The 15,027-nt window shown below is 44.1% G+C and overlaps 1 protein-coding gene across 2 annotated transcripts in view; it reads right to left on the bottom strand.

The window, feature by feature from the left end:
• The window catches only part of OSBPL10 (oxysterol binding protein like 10), a 784,850-nt gene that overhangs the window by 543,086 nt on the left and 226,737 nt on the right, over positions 1-15,027 (bottom strand). The window lies entirely within an intron of this gene.

Genomic DNA, 15,027 nt, shown 5'->3' with positions numbered 1-15,027 from the left:
TTATAGTTAGGCTCAGATTTCACTCATACAAAACCATTGGAATTCAGAAGTTATAGTTAACTGAGCTAACTATACCTTACTCCCCCACAATGCAGTGCGTATGACCTCAAATATTACATCACTTGTGACATCACTCATGACATTTCAAATGACATCACTCACGACATCATCCATGTGAGTGAAAGTGTTTTGGAAACTGTTCTTAGACTTAAAGATATATAGTAAGCTTCTGTGTAGGTTAATTTACAATTCTTTCTGTACTACTACTGAGTGATACTTTTTCTAACATATGTCATCTGAGTAGCTATGAGACTGTCTAAATCTGTGGTGAGTGCCTGTCTGATTTATTGTATGGGTGAGTGAGTGGATGTTTGAGAGGCTGTATTTGTGAGAGAGTGGATGTGTGAGTGGCTGCATGGGTGGATGAGTGCCTGTGTGAGTGACTGTATGGGTGGGTGAATGGCTGTGTAAGTGGCTGTATAGGTGACTGGGGGCTGCCTGACTAGCTCAATGGGTGAGTAAGTGGTTGTATGGGTGAGTGAGTGGCTGATTGAAAGGGTGTATGGGTACGTTAGTGGGTATGTGAGTAGCTGTACTGTACAATCAGTGTCTGTGTGAGTGACTGTATAGGTGAGTGACTGGGCATGTTAGTGCTTGTTTCGATGTGTAAATGGGGTTGTAAGTGGTTTTGTGAAAGAGTGAATGTATGTGTGAGTGGTTGTATGGGTGAGTAGCATTGTTAGTAGCTGTGTGGATGGATAAGTGGCTGTATGGGTGAGCTAGTGGGTGTGTATCAGTAGTTGTGTGGGTCTGTGAATGGGTATTGCGGATCCCTGGTGCAAAATAAAAAGAATGTAAGGTGACTGGGTGTTTGCAGGCGTTGGGCGGCCTACTCCAAGCTGTGCATGCAATAGACATCTTACTTTATGCTAATAAACACATAGAAATTAACTGAAAAAACGAAAGGTCTTAGTGATGTTAAAATCAGGAATTACAATAATATCTTAGTTTACATTAAAAAAAGAGATCTTAGAAATTCACTCAAAAAAACTAAGATCAAGGGATGTTACAGTTAGGTGAAAAGGGTAAGCTAAAACATAACATAACATTTGAAACTAATAAAACCACTGAAATTCACCAGTTATAGTTATCTCAACTGACTATAGTGTGTGTTCTAAAGTAACTATACCTCGCATCCTCACCATGCACTGCTTGTACCCTCAAATTTTACACCAGTCACGAGAACTTCAAAATGACATTGATAACACCCCTAATGAGATCTGAAATTACATAATTGATTTCATATTTATATATAAACACAAACACGTGTGTGGGTATGTGTGTGTATATTATATATATATATATATATATTCAGAGCTCCACAGCCCCTCGGGCCAAATATATATATACACACACACACACACACACGCAGGAGCTCTCAGTGTCTATCTATACAAAAGATTGTCTCTAATTTCATTATTACAGTCAAATGGCGTAACTGCTCAACTGTAACAAGTCATTACACTTCAGTTGTGACAAAAATAACTAACTGCTTTTTGGTGTGTTTAATTTCCCAGTACAGAGCCTGCTTTTATTCTTCTTGACTACGATGAACATGAAAGAGTAAGGCATCAAACCTTTAAGAAGTTTTTGGGTAGGGTGCTGCATGACTATGTATTAAAAGGAATGGAACACCCTCTGCTGTACATTAAAAGGACATGGCAAGCCACCTCAGAGTTACAGGGCCTTCTAAAGAATCTCAGCCTTCGGTCTTGCTCCTTTATATGGTTATCAAACTCCTTGGTGACTGGCAATATCCCTATAAAGTAGAGCAGAGGTTTATTTATCTCATATATATATATGTATAAATAACAAGCCATAATTGAAGAGACGCTACTGCTGCCTCTGTAAAATGCACAAATAACCATAATTACAGTGGTGCGATTACCGTCTCCCTGCCATCTCAAAGTACAGTTGTCTGTTAGTTATTTGAAAGGTTTATTTATTCATGTGTGTTTGTAGGCATGCAGACAGTTAAACACCCACACATAAATAAATCACTCAGTGATATCCATTAAGGAAAACACAGACACAACTGTGTACATACAGCATACCAAGCTATCTGCAGAAGGCAATATATAGGTTTTACTTATTCATGGTATGTCTCTTTATTACTGCTGATCCATCTTTGGTACATCTGGGAGCCTCCATTATAGAGAATACAAAGCACTGCCTCCCTGGTGCATAAAAAGACACAGAGTGCTGTCATTATACATAGATGCTCTCTCATCGCTTTGAAAACATAGATGCCAGACAATGTTAATGGAACCGGTGCTTCCTATGTGCGCTTGGGTACTTATCAATTGTGCACCTGTTTCAGGATCAGTGATTCACTAGACAGGCCATTCAAGCTCACTGAAGGTCAGTTTTGAATGTAGCTCTTAATACTGAGAGTTGACCTGTTTCTAGGCACTCCAAATCAAGCACATAAAGGGGAGGAAACTCAAGAAATTAACCTGGTAATCACTCCTGCTGGAACAGTGGAAAGCCAGGATTAGAATTAGTGTCTTCTGGTTGGAGTTCATCCACTTGGCTATTAGGCCCTATATCCTCCAACTTCATGTGGCCTCTTCTCACCACCAACCTTTTCTTCAAAGCTATGGACAGGTTACTGCTGCAGATTCCATGGCAATGGCCATGAGAAGCGATGGTCACCCAGGAAGCTGTGTTGACTGGACATTCTTTACTCTTCTTAGCCTGCATCTTCATACAAACATCGCTTCTGCTGTAGACTTTTCACCGGAGGGTGGGTCTGCAGGGAGTTCTTATTCTACGAACCAATTCTTGGATGCGCTTATTGTACTGAGTCTCTTTATTCCAGATGAGAGTAAATGGTTGACCATCAGCATTTTGGTGCCCACATCTGTACCTGAAAGGCCTTCTCTGCCTTCTTCCAAGCTATCTAGGTTACCATTGATTGCCTCCAAGAATGCGGTCTCGCCTTTCCAATGTAAACTTCAGAAAACCCCAGGTCATGTCTGACACCTTAATCCTTGTCTGATTTCGTTTTTATAATAGTGTATATTCAGGGTCACGTAGTTTTGTTTTTTTGTTACAGACAGCACGTGCTTAAATTGAGCCGGTGGTTTACGATGCTCAGCGCTAGCACTTAATTGTCAACGCCAGCACTTATAACAGTCTGCCACATGGTGGTGATGTCTGTCTAATTTAGAAATGTGCACAACAAGAGTTGCTTATTAATTCAATATACATCAAAACTGAATAATATCTGCTACCCAAGCTATTCTTATAGTGTTGGACGCCTGGAATAGCCTGAATTTTCACACTAGTAGGAGTGTGTTGATTAGTAGTTGTGTTCGTACTATCATTGGCAGCGCTGGCAGGGGCAATGGGTGCTGCAAGCTGCAGTGGCCTCCTGGTGAGGATTATTTACAAATAAAGCATTGGTTACAGCTATGGGTTGGTTAACACTTTGGCTCATGGCTCTTACTAATCGCGCCATGCTGGGACACCTCGTCCCTGTTGTCGTCATCCTCCCCACCCCCCTGCTTTGCATCCTACATCACCGTTCCAAATGTTATTCGGTGCTTGGCCCATTGGTCCTTGTGCTGCAGGCTAAGCACAATTTCTCGAGGAGATCTCACTTCCAGCGGTCAATTAAATAAGACAAGCTTTGAAAGAAGTCAACAACTAACTACCAGTTCAAAGCTCAACCAAGAACAAACAATGTTATGGATTACTGACTGTGGACCTGGCAGGTGGGTCAGGGATGAGAGACACGCCAGGTTGGATAGGTAAAGCAGGTTTTATTGGGATACCACGTTTTGGGTTCAACATTAAAGTCCTCCTGGTTCGGAAGGTCAGTCTTTCCCTTGCAAATTGACTCGGATCCGTCTTGGCTTCTTTCCGGTGATTTCCTGCTTGGCTGCCGTAAGGAGGTTCCGCTCTGTGCTGTCTGGCCAATACGTCGGCTTCCCAGGCTCCGGGTTCCCATGAAAGAGAAGACCAACAGAAAGGGGGCCGTTAGTTCTATTGTCGGCTGGGGTTTGTGTTTCACCTCGGGGCCGTGTGTGAGAGAGGGATTCACCGGTGATACTTTACAACGGTAGTGTTGGAACGTGAAGACAGACAGTGAGGGAGTACACGCGGGTTAATGGAACAAGAGGAAAAGGGAAGACTAGGGAGCACTGCGGGGCTAAATACACTATTCACACGCTCTTGCTTCCCACCCAAGCCGCCATACGCTGCCGTACCTGAGTTAGCCACACTCCTCCCCCGGGAGTGCGGCACAGCGGCACACGGGGTCCTTGGCCTCCTGGCTCTCCTAGGGACCCTTCGCCGCCTTCTGCTGTTTCTTCCTCGGGGACTCTCCGTAGTTCTTCTCTCCGTACTCCTGCCCGCTCTCCGACTCCGACTCCGCTCCTCGCCTTCTCCACCGGGGTGACGTCACACGCCCCAAACAATACTTCCTGGGGTTTATCCAATCTGGCCGTTCTGACGTGGTCAGGAGGAGGGGCCTCCTCCTCAGAGAATGCCCAATTAAAGGTACCGCATTCCTCTTCGTCCAGTTCGTCTTGTTCCGATTCCCAGGGGTTCGTCTGTAAGGAAGGAGGTATCACGGGGTCAGTTCTGGGTGTCCACCACTCCTCGTTACACTGACCTTGAGATAATGAATTGAGGAGGTGGTAAGCAAGGCCTTTCAGTTCTGCTGACACAATAAATCACGCAGTGATTGAATCAGGTGTTTCAGCTGAGTGGCCAAAGCCACTGGTTCCAGTCTGACCGTGGCACATGGAGAGTGCCAGTCCAGCTTGAGCCCGGCGTTACGTCGACAGGACTCATCTGGCCCCATGCCTCCTTTCAGTTACTGCAGAATAATAAAGATGAGAAAGAAAAGGTCAGCTTGGGGAGATCATTGCTGTTTGATCTGTGAGATGTTTCCAATGGGACTCTGTTGTGACTCCATTGCCTCAAAGTTCAGTAGCAGGTAAGGTTTGTGAGGACTTTTGATCCATCTGTGTTTTGTACCACGTGTAGTTCGATTCAGCCCTCGGGTCTAGGTTTGAAGGGTTCTGGATTCATCTGACTGCAGAACCACGTGTAGATTCAGCTCTCTGGTCTGGGTTGAGAGAGGTCCATAGCCTAGGACCCACGACTCCCGCACGTCTGTCTCTTTGAGTCCTTTTAAGATTGCTGGGCAGTACGGTGTGAAGGGTCATACTTTCCCCGAGGAGGATTTGTGGACAGCACAGATACTCTAGAATGTAATCCTTGCTCCGCCACGCGCTTTCAGTGCTAATTTTATGTAGTTGTGATTGAAAAGATTCCAGCATATCCTCACTGCCTGAGTTGGCAGCTGTCGAAAACTCTCGTTGACTGTCAATTTTTATGGTCAGATGCCGATGGAGTATTCAACATTTGCCAAGGATGCTGGTATCTCAAAGACTGTAAAGGCCTTATTGACCAAGAAACACAGGAGGGTCATACAGACTCCCCCCCCCCCCCCCCCCAAAAAAAAAGTGGCCTCTCCTTGCCACTGCCTCGCACCATTCTCTGACACGTGTTTCGTCGTACTTGGTACTATAACTCTTTTCTCGTTAATGAGCTTTGCTGATATACCCCTGTGGCTGGTTCAGTGCTATTTTAATATCTTTAATACAGACAATAATTAACGTGAAGCGTGAAAGTGCGTCATAAGATATTAGTCAAGAAACAGATTGCTGAAAAACAATGGGTAACGCGTGCATTCTGACTCCAAGAACGGGGTTTCGTGAGTTTCACATGCGAATTTGCTTCCATTGCTTTGATTCAGCCTAATGCACCCAAAAGCCAGCACTACATAACCCACCTAAATAAATAAAGCCATTTACTGTATTATTAGACTTGAAACCAACAGCAGCAGGCGAATCTGAGGCCATTATGCGCATCACATGCCAAGTGAAATAACAAATCGAGTCCATTGTCGACTCACAGGCACAGCCTGTCAGTAACAGGCCGGGGAAAGAGATGTGCATTTATGTTAACGAGACCAATCGGTCAATGACGTCACAAGAAGTCCCAGAACCCCAGCATGCGTCATGAGACAATGCAGCATTCCAGAACTCTTTGTCGGCGAGTGTTCGTGACGCAAGACCAGGTGAAGAGAATTGCTTTTTTTCCTCTTCAAGGGATGACCCATTTAATACAAATGTCATCTTTTCTTTTGGATGTGATTTTTCATGAACTTGGTTCCCAAGCGAATGGATAATTTGTCAAGAAGATGCACATTTATAACCGTGGACCAACCCCAGTTGCCACATTACATCACTTTCCACAAAATCACCGGTAGGCTGGAGGCCCCCTTAATTGCCGCCATCGGTCTCCGGAGCGTGCTGACGCAATGAGGCTCGCTCTCAACCTGAATGATTTACAGCCGTGCCACGCGCCGCCTGCACGTGCAGCTTTGCATAAATGTCACGGCGCCGTAGGACGCGGATCATCCGGGCTCTTTGGGCAGCTGCATAAATCACGCGACAGCGAGGGAAGCATGAATTCGCTTCCAGATGGATGAAGCGCGTGCAGCGGAGAATGAGCGCGCGCCGCGAGACGCGGTGGGAATTGAGCCCTCCGCATAAATAGCTTATATGTCCCACTGACATCTTTCCGAGACACTACTGTGCTAAAAGTGCCAACCTTTGAATATAGCAATTGTGTTTTATGTCATGTCAGTGGAAATAAATGTGGCCCACTAACACACGTAACTTAGAGGGAACATACTAAAAACACCCATTTATTGCTATAGTCAACGGTCAAATTAAAGTAAAGCCTTTTCAAAATTAAAAAAAAAAGCATTTCTTTAACATGGAGAAGTGTTTCACCTTAGAACATCAGATTACATCGGTGCATTGAGAAGTATTTTTTAAAAGTGATAGTTTTAAAAAATGGAGATAGAAACATTCATGGTCACAGCGTTCCTGTAGTCCAACTCGTTTGTGACTAGAGTGTGAGTGACAGTTTTTCTTGTATTCATCTTCAGGGTGTGGAAGTAATATGCAGTGACAATGATGACTTGTGCAGTCATGCTCAGTTTGCTGTCAATGATGATTCTGAGCTTCTTGGAGTGGGTGCTGGGTGTGGGTCCGAGTACGGCTGGCCACCAGTTAGATTCTCATGGTGAGGTGTTCTTGCTGAAGTTCCCTTCTTCTGTCTTATGTTCCCTAGGTACCAAATAAACAGATCAAGGCACCCACGATAGTAACTCCAGAGGAAGGGCACTCTGGTTGGCACTGGAGTGAATAGATGGCTGCCACTACTAGACTGGGTTGAGCAGCAGCTGAATTAAAAGGCTTTTGCAGGACATTAAAACGAAGCCCTGGCGGAGTTTGCAGAGTTTTACTCCATGGCACTCCGCTAAGTGCCGAAAAAACACTGCCACGCTCCATGGAGTTCCGCCAGCTGTGGAGTCTGTCAAGTCGTGCTGCTCTCACTGATTTTTAACTCCAGGTGTTTGTCCCGTGCTGTAAATCAGTGCAAACTGCACTACGCATCATGCCAGAGGGTGTAGCTGCTTTCTGCTGCTTGAGTAGACATTCTACTCGAGAGGCAGCTTCCTCAATGCGAATGGCAGATTTCTCAATGCGAACTGTCGTGACCTGCCGCGACCGTCCCGAATGAGAAATCTCACCAGGAGGAGGTCTAGCCCGTCATTTTTTCTGTCAAGTGTTCCCCAACTCACCGTTGGCGAGACGCATGAGAAAGTAAACTCTGCTCCGCATCAATTTGCAGAGTTTTTCAGAACTCCGCACGGAACGCGGAGTGGGCAAAACTCCATGAACTCTGCCTGCGGAGCGGAATTCTTCGCCTACCCCTAATTAAAACTGGTATACATGGAAGTACACCTGCTGCCTAGGGCAACTGAATCTCCTCTCCCCAAAAGGAGACAGACAAATCTTGTGGAAGTGGGCTACTATGTCAAAGACCACACAGACCGTGAAGTATATTTAAACAAGAACATTATAAGCCTGGCCCATCCCTGGAGAAACAGGCAGCCTGATGCTTCCACACAATAGAGCACCCACAGTGTCATATACCATGTTGAGCCCTTGTCTTAGTCTTCAGTAAAGTTCTTAAATTCTTGTTAGGCTGTGCCACCAAGGAGTGGTTGGGTGCAACCAACCAGCATATATGAAGGATGTCAAGCTGAGCAGGTGGTGTTGTTTCTGTACAGGATAAAGATAGCTAAGGGCAACAGAGTCAAAGTGAGCACATGTGGGGTTGAGTTGGGACACCAGTCCAACGGAAACACCCAGTGCTTCATTTGTACACACAGATGTATCAGGGCCCTTCTCAGAAGGCCACCTCATCTTTTACCACCAATGCCCCTGCCAGCTTGGCCAATGACAGTACCAACACAACTACTAGCCACCACACTCCTACACATGTGACAATTCAGACCATTCCAGCCACCAAAAGATATAGGCATGGTGTGGGTGGCAGGGTGCATAATTCTATAATGTTTATTAAATGATTAAACAACTGTGTTGTGCTCAGCTCAAAATTAGACAACAGCACCACTATGTGGTTGACTGTCATCAGAGAAGGTTCTGAGAATTAATTGCTGGTGCCAAGCACCGGAAATCACTGTCTCAAATTAAGCGCTGGAAACACTGCCCCTCTGATCTGCAGCCACAACCTATGGTTATCTATGAAGTTGGTAGTTGTACAGTACACTAGCAGTCCTGCATGACGACACTAGCAGGAGGGATGCTCTGATGGGGTTTAAGGAAGTCCCATTCCTTCCCTTCTAGGGAGCAACTGACAAGCGTTGCCTGTGCTATCATCCAAGAAGGCTGTCTGTGGGCATTCCAGAGCCTCTATTCCAAAAGCTGCCAGTGGGTCCCCCGTGGGATCTAAGGGTCCATCAACTGAAGGTAGGTTTGGTCAATCATCTTTTCTATGCCTATGTATAGCTCAGGCCAAAATATCCCTGTTAGAGCCCCTGCCATGCTGGTGTGATTTAAACAATTTGGGTATACACAACGCATGTACTGTAAACAAGAAGGCAAGAGAAACACAAAATGGGGGCTAGAAGAGGTTTAGAGACCAGCGAGGGTATACGCCCCTTACTCAATTAATCGAAAACACAAGAGCCCTCTGGTCTAGATAGAGAGGTAAGGCAACAAGAGACAATAACAAGACCTCAAGAGGCGTCCCTTAAAAGGAGGGTTTCCCTCACCCACCAAATGTGGCATGCTTCATCACTGGGGAACCTCCTCGCACCATGAAGCCTTGCCATGGTGCGGGTTACAACCCCCTCAGTAAGAGGGAGGAGCTCAGGGATGTTTTAATTGCTAGGAGAGTATCTACTAAGTACCCAATGCTAGCTGGAGGGCATGGTGAGAGGTGCAGTGTAGCGACTGAGTGAGTATAAAACTAGCTGCAGGGTTCGCCATATATCTTTATTAAGGCGACTCTGTGCTAGGATTAAAAACAAAGGCAGACAACCCGCTTGTGTTGCTTTGAGACCAGAATGTTTCAGCCCATAACCTTGTTGGTGTCATGGCCTTCATCAGGATCTAATTAATGCTACTGCAAATGAGAATGAAGTGTGAACCAGAAGATGTAAAGAAAATTTCTTGAAAAGAGTCACAGATACAAAACAAGTGATCCAATTGTTTCGGAGTGGTGGACTCACTGGTAGTACCTCTTGAAAAACATGGGTAAAAAATTCTTCAGAATCTGGCAGCTACCATTATCCACCTCATGCCTCTTTAATCCACCTCCACACACTTATTTCCCATTTATCTCGCTCCTGCTGGTTCCTAGAGAGATTTTCTTAGATTGACAGCCTGTGGCTAACTGGCCATTATCAATACGCCACAGTACAGCCTAATGCATGGAGTGTTAGCCAGTCAGCAAGTGATGGGAAGGTGTACAACTGAAATGGAAAACCTGCAGAAGTTATTTTTTCTGGCAAGTGAATTTCAAAATGTACTAAACGTTCACTAACCCGAATGTAATAGCAATAACCCCAAATTTCAAAACACAAACTAAAACATTAAGGCCAAGTGTTAAAAGCGTGTACCTTGAATATGGCTCCAAATAAAGACGGGACACATTTTCAAAGACAAAATATTGAATAATAATATTGACAGGTAGGTAAGTCTATGTTTTCTATACCCAACTCCACATATATTTATTCATGGTATGTAGGTGTGTAGTTAAGAATAGTAAATCTATTTTTCTCTATATTCGCCTACCTTAGATATTTTCTCCCTCGATTTTCTGTCCTCAATTTTCTTGCACCAGAATATTCTGGGTCGATATTCAGTGGTGCAAACAGTCTTAAAACTCAATCCTATGGCACTCTAACAGTAGTAAGTAGTAACTCAAAAGTGGAACAACACAAAACTCAGAAAGACCTGTCAATATAGGACAGAATTCACTCCCTGGTCAGGATGCGGACTCACTTCAGTCCCTGGTTCATTTATCCGCACCCCTTGTTTGGAAGCCATCTTCGAGACACCTGCTAATGCTTCTTCAAAGTGCATTGTTTCTTCATAGTCCGCTTTCTCCATTAAAACACTATTCTCCACGTTTCTAAAGACTATCAATATTAAAACAATTCATTTGCTATCGATCACCATTGCTTTGTGGTAACTCCGCTACTTTATTTCCCTAGAGATCTCGTTAAAAGCACCAAACATGTAGCTCGCTTTGCCATAATTAACATCTTTGTCTTTTGCGGACAGAACAAAGTAAGAGCTTCCAGTATTGTCGTAGCTCTAGTTCAGTGCTTAATTTAGAGCTGGTGGTTTATGGTGCTCAGCACCAGCACTTAATCATCAACACCGGAACGTTTCATGAGCACCCGGAAGCAACAGTTTAATGTTAATAATAGTTATTTACAAGGACAATAAGTGATTTGCCCAGAATCACAGGATGTGGAGCCGCCGCAAGACTGAAATCTGGTTCCCCAGCTCTGAAGTCGGCAGCTCTGGCAATTATGCCACATCCTCTCCCCATTTTCATGGTTAGTGGTTGGTTCTATTTTAGGCTGCAGTGTAAGCTGCCTCTTGACGAGAGCCCTGGCACTTATATATTTTTTTCTCACAAAGTAACCACTGCTCTAGCTTAACATGAGGTGGCTTCAGTGGGTTTCTGACCATATACTAACTGTAGGTGAACACAAAGGTCCTTGAGCGGTCTCATGTCTTGTGTACAACTGAGTGCTGCCACGTGATTCTGTTCTTTCACCCTAAAGCAAGCATTTGGGGTGCTCTTGAGCTGGTGACTTCCAGCTTCTCGAGTGCACATTTCCTATTGGTTACTTTCCCCTTCCACCAGGAATTTCTACCCTATGGATTGCCCTTTTTTGTTGTAGTTGTATTTATATAGCGCTTCATACCTCTCTTGAGGTGCTGAAGCCTGTGGATGGATGGGCAGCAAGGCACTATGTAGGTCAATTTGCCTGGAAGGGTTTAGTTCATCTTCCGGCTGATACAGGGAAGTGTTCTGGTTTCCGTGTGTGATGACCAGAGTGGTACCCTTACAGTGTCGTCCGTCATTGGGCTTGACCGTGTGGTTGAGTGCAGAAGAGGGGAGGGTACAATGCTTCGGTGGCATGCTCCTAACCATAGACCTATTAACACAGTCAAAGGCTGAGCTGAGATCCATGAAAGCCAAGTGTAAAGATTGCCAAGGACAGACACATATGTACAAATGACATACAAGGAGGTGTCAGCCATGGCTATGCAAATATGTCCTTTTTGAAAGCACATGTTCAAAGCCAAGAACATTAGTACAAACAGCATTTACTTCCTGGCCGATGCAAAGCAATAGAGCAAAAAATACCAAGAGTCTGTTACATTTAATGAGCCAATGCTCACAACCGTTTGGAGGCTTCATTTATTTTTGTTTAATTGCCTGGAGACGGGGGCATTGAAAAGCCAAGGAAGCCTTTGATTCTATTTCTACCTATAACTTTTACAACACAGGGCTTAATAACAACAAAGAAATAAAACAAAGAAAGTGACCTTTTTGCAACTACATTAGAGACAGGATTGAATGCAGGCTTGTGCATTGTACATTCCTGACTCCTCTTGTTTTGATATCTCTCATAAAGCATTATAATTAAAGTACTTTCACGCAGAGACTGGAATAAGCTTTCCAGGCCTCCTTGCAAGCAGATCAGCTCATTAATGCACAGCTGTACATCCAGGTGCAGCAAGAGGCTGTCAATAGAGCACTGTGCATACACTCCTTACATGAGAACAGCTGCAGAAAGAAAGCCTTCCCTTGGAAGTCTTGCAAAAAAAAGGATCAGAAAAACAGTCCATCAAACACAAGCCTTGCGCTGTCCAATACTAGGATACACTGCACAGGACAAATGGTATCTCTCAACTTCAGTCACCCTCCTGTGACTGAATGGCTGTCCAGTGGGCTGGCCAACAAGGAGACTGGCCCAGCCACCAAAACTAATGTACAAAATTGGCTGGCCCAATCCCCTACTCTATGTGTGCTAATCTGTGGGAAAGGATATATGACGCATGTAATGGTCCTCTTAAAAATCAGTACTGTTCCTTCAGAAGGGCTTTGAGTGGAACACACAAGGCCATTCTTAAGAGGGCAGGTAATTTTAAACCACTCTTAAAAGTCCAAATAAATGTACAAGAAATAAGTCAAAGGTTTGTTTTCAACAACACATGACTTCAGGATACTTCTGTGTAACCCAAACTGTTCAGAGAGCAATCATTTGGAAAGCAATATGCTTTGGACAGTAAAATCCAATAGGTAGCACCAGCCCGGCAGCAGAAACACTGTCGCACAATTTCCAAGCATAGGAAGACTTGAACCACGAGGAACCTTATACCTGAAGATCCAAGAATCTCTAGACCAGCGAGAGGTTGTGGGCTGCTGCGAACCGCAGTTCGCTGCTGCAAATCACCTCCTGCGGGCACGCGCAGCCTGAATCCAGGCAGCACTGGCACTCCGATATGACCACCAGCTGAAATTTACCGAAGAGCACTCAGTCGGTCGCTTTGGCTTCAACTCACAGACTCCCTGCGCATGGACCATACTAGACTGTAAGCAGTACCTCCAGTCCCACTTCCGTTAGGACTGTCTGGTCTTTTGAACCAGTGCCTCCCCACGTTTCTCTGTCTCCCTTGTCTCCTGGGCAGAACCAGGAACTTTTCAGGATCTGTGATTATTTTAGCCCACTTTGGTGAGTTGAAGAAGGGTTCAACTCCATGTTGGAGTTTACCTTGGACAACCCAATCCAGATTCTCTCCTGGGTCCCAATTTCAGGGAATGTCACAGTCTGGTACTAAGTGCTTGGACGTCATTTAGGAGTAGTAAGTATGGAGTAGTAATCTTTATTGTACAGTTATTTAAAACTCACAATTTTTAAAACTCACGATTTAAAAGGAATATATATAAAAAAAAAGATAACTTTTAAACTTTAAAATACATGGGTCGGCGTTATCTCGCTTTGTGAGGTAGTAGATACAATTCATGTTTTCAATTTAATTTACCAATGTTTTTTTTTAACAGTCAGTCAAACAATCTTTATTTCGATTAATTAAAATCACAAAAAGAGAAACAGTGCATACACCTTTGTACATAAAATAATTAAAAAACATTAGATAAAAAGGCATTTGATTATAAAATTTCATATATATACAGTGGTTAAAAGACACAAAGAACAACTACTCTACCTATGTTATTCTACAATATTTACAATATAAGGTGCTTCACGGGGTATATTACATTTAAAGTGCATCGATAACATTCTCTAAATCCAAAATGCCACAGTCCCCTTTTTTGTCCTAATGTATAATTACATAGTAGCGAGTTTTTTATTGTTATTTACACGAGCCGCAGCCACCAAAAAGCTTGCTACACTAAAAGTAACACGCACACTATTTAACATTTGCAGATACAGAAGGGCAGGCCTCACTTGCACAAAACCCGCATCACGAAGAATTGGGTTTAAAAAATGTTTACGTGCTTTTGCAAATTTCTCGCAAAACATTACAAGATGGAGGGTGTCTTGTAACGAGAACCTGTCATATGAGCATGGTGCAGTATCCTCCGGTTTCCCCCATTGTGGGAATACCCCCAGAGTAAAATGTATTAGGTTGAACCTGAATCTGACCAACAAAAAACGATGGAACGGATTAGTCACTATTTTCAAATACGGTTCAATAGTAAGACAGGTCTGTAATACATACATTCTTCTTACTCCTGGTTTTCCAAGTTCCTGCTCCTCCCTTTCTTGCTCCAACAAACTCAAAAAAATCTTTTTGATCCATCCTAAATCCTTTTTCTGTATTGCCTCCGGGGTAGTATACAAATCAGGTCGCCTCAGTCTGGCACACGCCGCTCTAACGTATGCCAGCCATGGGATCTTCTGTGCCTTATCAAGGGCTAAACAGTCTTCCATTTTTAGGTGATCTGACATATAACTTAGGCCTAATTCCGCATGTAAGGAGAATGTAGGAGATGACTGAGGAACCGATAATAAGGATCTAAGAAACCGGTTTTCTACCAATTGTAAATTACTCACAGGAACATATCCCCAAATGGCTGCCTCATAGGAGGCAATTGCTAAAGACTTAGATTTATATATCTTGAGCATGGCCTCCATGGGCCTAGCTCCCAACCTTTTAGAAAAGCTAAGTAGGGCTGAAGTGGATCTAGTAACGATATTAGACTTCTGTCTCATCTGGGGGCCCCAGTTGCCTTTCTCATCGAACAGCACTCCCAGGTAGCTAAAAACCGGGACCCTCGTTACTTCCGCACCCATGCAGGTAAAACTTTTAACCTTACTGGACTTCCTTTTCACCCCCACCACCATAACATGGGATTTTTTGCTGTTCACTTTAAGATCCAGGGACTGCATGAAGCTGCCAAAATGATCCAACAGCCTCTGCAGACCTGTACCTGTACGTGCAATTAAAACAGCGTCATCCGCTGAGAACCGGGATTCCCGATCCTCCTATACGCGGAGTGTCTATTGTGGCC

The sequence above is a fragment of the Lissotriton helveticus genome, chromosome 10 (genome assembly GCF_964261635.1).
Source record: "Lissotriton helveticus chromosome 10, aLisHel1.1, whole genome shotgun sequence".
Lineage (NCBI taxonomy): Eukaryota > Metazoa > Chordata > Amphibia > Caudata > Salamandridae > Lissotriton > Lissotriton helveticus.
This window is presented reverse-complemented; position numbering and strand designations above follow the sequence as displayed.